General features: G+C 39.7%; 1 pseudogene; it reads right to left on the reverse strand.

Annotated features, from left to right (window-relative positions):
• Positions 1-7,918: 7,918 nt before the first annotated feature.
• Positions 7,919-8,781, reverse strand: LOC130034261 (60S ribosomal protein L7-like; annotated as a pseudogene).
• Positions 8,782-9,846: the final 1,065 nt, after the last annotated feature.

A 9,846-nucleotide genomic window follows, 5' to 3' on the forward strand; every position in this document is an offset into this window, starting at 1 on the left:
ATTACATGCCGTGTATGTGGCATATGTTCCTATCTAGCACCTTGGGGTTGCGCTGATGGGTGTCCCCATTTCTTGATATAAATTGGTAATCTCTTTAAGAGCTCATAAATATCTATAAGATAATTTTTCTTTCAAAAAATGCATGGTTAAGAAATTACTTTTTGTTCTTTTTCTTTTTACTTTTTGTTTTTATATTTATAGGAATAGGATAATGATATGTGTCTTTGTTGTTTTTTCTTGATCTTCTGTTTTAACTATCCCAGAGAGAGAAATTGTTTTATAAAGCAGCAAACCACTATGCCCCCCCAAGGACACAGAAAAGCTTTTTAACAACTTCAGTTATAACTATGTTCTCAATTCTCGGACTTTCAAACTGACAATCTGAAACCCAATGATTCATTGTCCGGTCTTCATTAAAACTAACGTAGCATGAGGTTTCACCCCTTACACAGTCAGGGTACTCAGTCCTTTGTTTAACATGAAGAAACTTCAGATTACAGATCTTGATGCACTTACTTCTTCAAGACTTAAGGCAGTGGAATATTTACGAAGATATATTAAGCAGGCAGGCAGTTTTATAAAGGCAATAAATTCTTGGGAAGCAATAAAACCAACAGCTCAATGGCCACTAAATCCCACCTTGTGGACACCAGAACTAAGGCCTGATAAGACCTTTGCCTGGCGCCAGCACAGACACAAAGGAGGCTGGTCCATCCTCTGAGAGATGCTGCAAGAGGAACAAAGGCCAGGGAAGGAATATTAAAGAACACCATCAACTACTCCCAACTTTTTCCCTTGACAACCAAACTAGCAATGGACTCTAACCTAGATATAAATCCCCATGTGAGGCAGATTGTCGAAACATTATAAAAGCCAACTTGAACAAAGGAATCTTGCACATATGTTACTGAGGCCATGTGTTGCTTCCTCCCCATTTGTTATTGCCGAGCACAAATGTCTTCTGCATCTCCCTTCTTCTTCTTTTTTTCAATTTTATTGAATCACTGTGAGATAGTAACAAGTTTTCATGTTTGGATTACAATTGCACAATGATCAAACACACATGCCTCCACCAGTGGACATTCCCCACCACCAGTATCCCCATTTTACACCCTCCCTCTGCCTCCATGGAAGACATTATTCTCCATAATCTCTCTCTATTTTTGGGCATTATGGTTTGCAATACAGACACTGAGAGGTTATCATGTTTGTTCCTTTATCTAGTTTCTGCACACATCTCCCATCCCGAACGGTTCCTAAGCCATCATTTTCTTAGTGATCCCTTCTCTATTCCAACTGCCTTCTCCCCTTTGCTCATGAGGCAGTCTTACAGCTATGGAGCAATCTATCTGTCCCATGTATCTACTATCCTTAGGTGTCAGTCTCAGGTTATATTCTTTTGTAATCCACAAATGAGTGCAGTCCTTCTATGTCTGCCCATATCTTTCTGACTCATTTCACTTAGCATGATACTCTCCATGTCTATCCATTTATCAGTAAAGTTCATGACTTCATCTCCCCTGACAGTTGCATAGTATTCCATTGTGTAGATGTACCAAAGTTTCTTTAACCAGTCATCTGTCCTAGGGCACTTGGGTTGTTTCCAGATTTTGGCTATTGTGAACAGTGCTGCAATGAACACATAGGTACAGATGTCATTTCTACTGTACTTTTTTGCATCCTTGGAATATATTCCCATAAGTGGTATTGCAGGGTGATATGGAAGCTCAATTTCCAGTTTTTGAAGAACTGTCCATATTTTTTTTCCAGAAAGGCTGGAATTCCCACCAACAGTGAAAAAGTGTCTCCTTTTCCCCACATCCGCACCAGCACTGGTTGCTTTTGTTCTTTTGAATGTGTGCCAGTCTCTGTGGTGTGAGATGATATCTCATTGTTGTTTTGATATGCATCTCCCTGATGGCTAGCGATGTGGAGCATTTTTTCATGTGCCTTTTGGCCATTTGTATTTCTTTTTGAGGAAACTTCTGTTCATTTCTTCTCCCCACTTTTGATGGGGTTGGAGGTTTTTTCTTGTACAATTCTATTAATGTCTTGTATATCCTGGATATTAATCCCTTATCATATGGGTATTGGGTAAATATTCTTTCCCATTCTGTGAGCTCTTTCTGCATTTTGGTCACTGTCACTTTTGAAGTGCAGAAGCTTCTTAGTTTGATGTAGTCCCATTTGTTTATGTTTGCTTCCACTTGCATGGTCAGTGCTGTTTCATCCTTTAAGATGTTTTTGGCTTCAAATGGGGATAGAGGGGACTTTCCTCAATATAGTTAAAGCCATCTACCACAAACCTACAGCAAACATCATCCTCAATGGGGAAAAACTGAGAGCCTTCCCCCTAAGGTCAGGGACGAGACAAGGATGCCCACTCTCTCCACTGCTGTTCAATATAGTACTGGAAGTACTTGCAATAGCAATTAGGCAAGAAAAAGATATTAAGGGCATCCAGATAGGGAAAGAAGAAATTAAGCTCTCACTATTCGCAGATGACATGATACTATACTTAGAGAACCCTAAAACCTCTACCAAGAAACTCCTAGAAACAATAGGCTTGTATAGTAAAGTGGCAGGCTATAAAATCAATACCCAAAAATCCATGGCTTTCCTATACGCAAATAATGAAAGAGAAGAAAGTGACATGAAGAAAACAATTCCATTCACAATTGTGCCCCAGAAAATCAAGTACCTAGGAATCGCCTTAACTAAGGAAGTAAAGGATCTGTACAAAGAAAACTACAAAACGCTACTTCGGGAAATAAAAGAGGACACGAGGAAATGGAAAAATATCCCCTGTTCATGGATGGGGAGAATCAATATTGTCAAAATGGCAATACTTCCCAAGGCACTGTACAAATTCAATGCAGTCCCTATAAGGATACCCACGACATTCTTCAAAGAAATGGAGCAAACACTCCTGAAATTTATATGGAACAATAAGCCCCCACGAATAGCTAAAGCAATTCTTGGGAAAAAGAAAATGGGAGGAATCAATCTACCTAACTTCAAGCTCTACTACAAAGCAGTAATAATCAAAACAGCATGGTACTGGAACAAAAGCAGAGCTGCAGACCAATGGAATAGAGTTGAATATACTGACATCTCCTCCCAAACATATAATCATCTAATCTTCGATAAGGGGGCAAGAAAAGTGAAATGGAGCAGGGAAAGCCTCTTTAATAAATTGTGCTGGCAAAACTGGACGGCTACATGCAAAAAAGTGGGCTCAGATCTCTGTCTAACGCCATGCACAAAAGTAAGATCGAAATGGATTTATGACCTCAGCATCAGACCGGAATCCATAATGTTTATTGAAGACAAAGTTGGCAAAACTCTCCACGATATTGAAGTTAGTGGTGTCTTCAAAGACGTCACGCCACTGGCCGAGCAAGTGAAAACAGAGATAGACAAATGGGACTATCTTAAACTAAGAAGCTTCTGCACCTCAAAAGAAACAGTGACCAAAATACAAAGACAGCCTACAGAATGGGAAAGAATATTCACCAAATACACATCCGACAAGGGGTTGATTTCAAGGATATACAAGGTACTGGTTAAACTACACAAGAAGAAATCACCCAACCCCATCAAAAAATGGGGCGCGGAAATGAATAGAAACTTTCGCAAAGAAGAAATCCGAATGGCAAAAAGGCACATGAGAAAATGCTCTACATCACTAATCATCAGAGAGATGCAGATCAAAACAACAATGAGATATCATTTCACACCACAGAGACTGGCCCACATCCACAAGAACAAAAGCAACAGGTGCTGGCGTGGATGTGGCGAGAAAGGGACCCTCCTTTACTGCTGGTGGGAATGCAGGCTGGTCCAACCCTTTTGGAAAACAGTATGGACGATTCTCAAAAAATTAGAATTCGATCTCCCATTTTACCCAGCTATAGCACTCCTGGGAATATATCCCAGAGAGGCAAAAATGTATAGTCGAAGTGACATCTGCAATTGTTTGTTCATTGCAGCACTCTTTACAATAGCCAAAATCTGGAAAAAACCTGAGTGCCCGAGAACAGATGACTGGTTAAAGAAGCTTTGGTACATTTACACAATGGAGTACTATGTAGCTGTTAGAAAAGATGAAGTTATGAAATTTACATACAAGTGGTACTACATGGAAAGTATCATGTTAAGCGAAATGAGTCAGAAAGAGCGGGATAGACACAGAAAGATTGCATTCATCTGGGGAACATAAAGCAACAAAACGGGAGACTAACACCCAGGAAGGGCTCAGATTAGTACCAGGAATTTAGCTCCATGACTTGAAGGCCAGCCACATGTGCTAGGTGAGAAGGAAGCTCAGATAGAGAAGAGAGCACCAAATAAAGGGTGTTGTGAAGACCCTCCCAGGGTGGGAGAGACATGCTAAAAGTGGTCTATAGACCAAACATGACTGCCACTCAATGCCTCTCTGGCAAAACACAGTACCCAAAAGAAGAGAGAGAGAACAGGGAGGAATGCCCTGCCACAGCGGCAGGGTGGGACGGGGGGGTGGGGGGGAGGATGGGGGGTGGGAGGGATGCTAGGACCCGTGGTGGGGGAGGATGGGCACTGGTGGAGGGATGGGTACTTGATCATTGTATAACTGAAACCCAAGCACAAAAATTTATTAGTCTATAAGTGTACTTCATGGTGTTTCACTAATAAAAAAAAAATGATAAAAAAAAGATGTTTTTGGCTTCAATGTCGTACAGAGTTCTGCCTATATTTTCCTCTATGTACCTTACGGGTTCATGTCTGATAATGCGGTCTTTAATCCACTTTGATCTGAATTTTGTGCCTGGCATTAGCCAGAGGTCAGAGTTCATTTTTTTGCAGGTAGCTATCCAGTTTTCCCAGCACTATTTGTTGAAGGGGCTTTCCTTGTTTCACTTCATATTTCTTGCTCCATTGTCAAAGATTAAGTGGTCATGTATTTGAGGGTCAGTGACAGAATATTCAACTCTTTTCCACAGGTCTGCAGGTCTGTTTCTAGCCCAGATGCAATCTGTATTAATTACTACTGCTTTGTAGTACAGTTTGAAGTTGGGGAGGGTGATGCCACCCATCGTCTTTTTCCCAAGGATTGCTTTAGCTATTTGTGGAGGTTTATTGTTCCATATGAATTTCAGGAGTGTTTTGTCTATTTACTTGAAAAATGTCATGGTTATCCTGATAGGGACTGCATTGAGTTTGTATAGTGTTTTGGGCAGTATTGCCATTTTGATAATGTTAATCCTCCCTATCCATGAGCAGAGGATGTGTCTCCATTTCCTAGTGTCTTTTTTCATTTCTTGAAGTAGTATTTTGTAATTTTCCTTGTATAGGTACCTCTTTGGTTAAGCTGATTCCAAGGTACTTGATTTTATGAGGTACTATTATGAATGGGATTGTTTTTTAATGTCTATTTCTTCTCTTTAGCTATTTATATATAAGAAATCCATGGACTTTTGGGTACTTATTTTGTAGCCTGCCACTTTACTAAACTGACCTATTGTTTCTAGGAGCTTTTCTGTAGAGTCTTTAGGGTTTTCTAAACATAGTATCCCATTGTCTGCAAATAGTGATAGTTTGACCTCTTCCTTTCCTATCTGTATTCCCTTGATAACTTTCTCTTGCCTAAATGAAATGGCCAGTACTTCCAGTATTATATTGAATAGGAGTGGTGAAAGGGGGCAACCTTGTCTTGTGCCTGACCGTAGAGGAAAGGCTTTTAGATTTTCCCCCCTGAGAATGATGCTTGCCATGGACTTCTGGTAGATGGCTTTGACTATATTGAGGAAAGTTCCTTCAAAGCCTATTTCAATGAGAGTTTTCATCATAAATGGATGCTGGATCTTGTCAAATGCTTTCTCTACATCCATTGATATGATGGTATGGTTTTTAATCTTTTTTTTGTTGATATGATGGATTATGTTGATTGATTTCCGAATGTTAAACCATCCTTGCATCCCTGGGATGAATCCTACTTGGTCATGGTGTATGATATTTTTGATGAGTTGTTGGATTCTTTTGCTAATAGTTTGTTGAGAATCTTTGCTCTGTGTTCATCTGGGATATCGTTCTGTAATTCTCTTTATTTGTGGTATCTTTGTCTGCTTTTGGTATTAGGGTGATATTTGCTTCTTAGAAACTGTTCAGAAGTGTTTTTGATACTTCAATTTCATGGAAAAGCTTAAAGGAATTGGGAGTACGTCCTCTTTAAAGATTTGGAAGAATTAACTAGTGAAACCATCTGGGTCAGGACTTTTGTTCTTGGGGAGAATTTTTATTATCGTTTCAATTTCCTTGATGGTGATAGGTCTGTTCAGGTATTCCAGGTTTTTTTGGTTCAGCCTTGGGAGGCAATAGAAATCTAGGAATTTATCCATTTCCTCGAGATTCTCTTGTTGCGTGGCATAAAGCTTCTCAAAGTATCCCCTGAGGATCCTTTGAATTTCTGTAGTTTCTGTTGTAATGACCCCCTTTTCGTTTCTCATTCAGTTTATTAGGGTTTTCTCTCTCTCTTTCTTTGTAAGTCTTGCTAGAGGCTTATCAATCTTGTTTATTTTCTTGAAGAACCAACTCTTGGTTTCATTGATCTTTCGGATTGGTTTTTGGGTTTCCATCTCATTAATCTCTGCTCTGAATTTTATTATCTCCTTCCTCCTGTTAAGATTGGGCTCTTTTGTTGGTCATTCTCCAAGATCTTGAGATTTGAGGTTAGGTTACTTTTGTGGGCTCGCTCCCTTTTCCTGAGGAATGCTTGTAGAGCTATAAACTTTCCTCTTAACACAGCTTTTGCTGTGTCCCATAAGTTTTGGTAACTCGTGTCCTCATTTTTGTTTGTTTCCAGAAATCTTTTGATTTCCTCTTTGATTTCTTTTCAAAGCCACTCGTTGTCCTATAGTGAGCTGTTTAATTTTCAGGTGTTTGATTTAGTTTTCTGTTTGTGTGTGTGATTTACTTCTAATTTCAGCACATTGTGGTCTGAGAAGATTGTTGATAAAATCTCTATCTTCTTAATTTTATGGAGGTATGTTTTGTGGCTCAACATGTGGTCTATCTTGGAGAATGTTCTATGCACACTTGAGAAAAATGTGTATTCAGCTTTTTGAGGATGAAGTGTCCTGTATATATCTACTAAGTCCCTTTCTTCCATTTTTTTCCCTCAGATGAATTATGTCCTTGCTAAGCTTGAGTCTGGTTGATCTATCAAGAGGTGATAAAGCGGTGTTGAAGTTTCCCACTAGTGTTGTGTTGCTATAAATGTCTTTCTCCAAGTCTATGAGTAGTTGTTTTAAGTATTGTGCTGGTCCCTCATTAGGTGCACATGCATTTAGTATTGTAAGTTCTTCCTGTTGTACAGATCCCTTGCTCAATAAGAAATGGCCTTCACTGTCTCTTGTGACATTCTTCAGTCTGAAATCAATGTGATCTGATACTAGGATGGCTACTTCAGCTTTTTTATGAGAGTTGTTCACCTGTAGGATTGTTTTCCAGACTTTGATTTTGAGCCTGTGTTTGCTCTGAGTATTGAGATGTGTTTCTTGCAGGCAGCAGAATGTTGGGTTCAATTTTCTAATCCATCCTGCCACTCTATGACTTTTATTTGTGCTTTTAGCCCATTTACATTGAGAAAGAATATTGTTTTGGGGTTTTGTCCAATTTTTCCGTTGAAATTTGGTGTATTTGAGGAGCCTGTCTTGTCTTAAAGTAGCCCATTTAGTTGTTCTTGTAACCATGGTTTTGAGTCTATGAAGTTCTTGAGCTGTTTTTGTCTGTGAAAAAGTGTTTTCTTCTTTCCGTTATGAATGAGAATCTCTCTGGGTAAAGTATTTTTGATGAGGCATTATTTCATTGAGTTTTTTCACCATATCCCACCACTGTTTTGGGGCCGTGAGGGTGTCATCAGACAAATCGGCTGTGGATCTTTTTTTTTTTTCAATTTGAAAGCAATCATTTATTAACTGACCAGATTATAAAAATATGGTAGATACCTTATTTCATTCGTCTAATCAGCTGGTTGATCTGGTGTTCTCTGTTGCCAGCATCACCACCTTCTAAAAAATGGGTGGTCTTTTTCTTCATCCCACCCCTGGGAAAAGATAATTTGACGGGCCAGAGGAAGTTTTTTGCCTCTTTGAAGCACTTTCCAACAGTATAGATCTCATGAATCAGATTCTCCATGCAGACGATGCCATATTTACCCAGAGTTCGCACGATCAGTGCATTATCTGTTATGGAAATTCGCTTCTTGTGGATTTTGCCATAACCACGCTTGTAGATCAATTAATTTATTGACTTCAGGTTTGGGTACCCCCATGCAATATAGGGTTCCATAGTCCTCAGTATGTTAATTGAAGCCTTGTTGAGTTTAACAAAGGTACCCTTGAAGATCTGGCTAAGGCAGAGAAGCTGTAGCACCTTTCAGACCTTGGAACTCACACCATTGATACCTCTGATTCTGATGACAAAAGCCAATTTGGGTTCCGCAGGGACATGAAAGTTGCCAGCTTTTCTCACCATCCTAGTCATGCGAATCTCTGTCCTGTACATCTGCCTATACTCCTTGTGATAATGTTTAGCTTTTTCGTAGATCAGCTTCCTCCTCGCATTTCGAAGCATCTTTTGAGCAAACTTCTTTCTCAGTCGCTTGATCTTCAGCTATGCAAAATTCTTTCACTTGTTCTTCAGGGATTTTGGCACATCAGGAAGCTTCTTTTTCTTCTCTCTGGTGGCTGCTGCTGCCGGTTTAACAGGGACCTTCTTTTTCTTCTCTTCTGCGCCCTCCATGGTTCCAGTCGGAAAAGAGTGGCTGTGGATTTAAGGATGCTCCTTTATAGGAAATTTCTTTCTTTGATTTTGCTACTGTCAGAATTTTGTCTCTATCTAAGGTTTTGGTCATTTTTATCAGGATGTGTCTTGTGATATTTTTATTCGGATTTCTTCTAGCAGGTACCCTTCGGGTCTCCTGAATGTGGTCGCATGTTTTCTTCAGTTCTAGAAATGTAGCAATGATGTCTTCGACAGTTTCTTCTTCATCAGGGTTTTCTTCCTGTCTCTCTGTAACTCCAAAATTCTTATGTTACTCCTCTTGGCTTCATCACAATCTTCTCTTGCCATATGTTCCAGGATTGTGAGTCTCTTTTCCATTTTCTGTTCTTTTTTGGAGAGTCTCTGAACTTCATCTTAGAGCTCACTGATTCTTTCCCCAGAAGCTATTACTCTGCTGCTGAGGCCTTGCACTGAGTTTTTCAATTCACCTACCAGGTATTTTAGGTTCGACATTTCCATTTGTAATTTTGTTTGCATTTTACTCATTTCTACCTTCAAATCCTATTGTCTTTTATTGGCATTGCTTTCCATTGTTTCTTTTAGCTCCCTAAGCATCCTCAGTGGCTCCCTTCTAAATTCCTTGTCAGAGAGGTCTAGCACTTCATTACTCTTGGTGTCTTCTGGGCTATCTCTTCAATAAGTAAGCTTGGTTGGATTCTGCATTGCTTTACCATTGTGACCTGTGTGGTTTAGACCTTCATGCTCACTGTTATTATTCTGCTTATGATGCAGAATTAATTGAGGTGAGCTTAATGAATTATTGGCTAATGTGTTTCTGGTGGTTAAGCTAACTAGAGAAAGTTCCATCTAAGAGGGTAACTTATAGTTCCTATGGGATATATAGGGGGAAAATAATTCACAGCCATGTTAGCGGTCATGGCTCTGGGGAAGCCATGGAAGGGGTCCTGCCGCCGGACATGTACCTGGGTGAGTGAGCAGAGGGTGCCCGGAAAGGTTCCGCATCTCCCTTCTTTAGATGTGTACTTTCATACTTTCATATCTAATGCTGGGATGTTTACTGGG

This window comes from Sorex fumeus, unplaced genomic scaffold (assembly GCF_029834395.1).
Source record: "Sorex fumeus unplaced genomic scaffold, SorFum_2.1 ptg000058l, whole genome shotgun sequence".
In the NCBI taxonomy this organism is placed as follows: Eukaryota; Metazoa; Chordata; class Mammalia; order Eulipotyphla; family Soricidae; genus Sorex; species Sorex fumeus.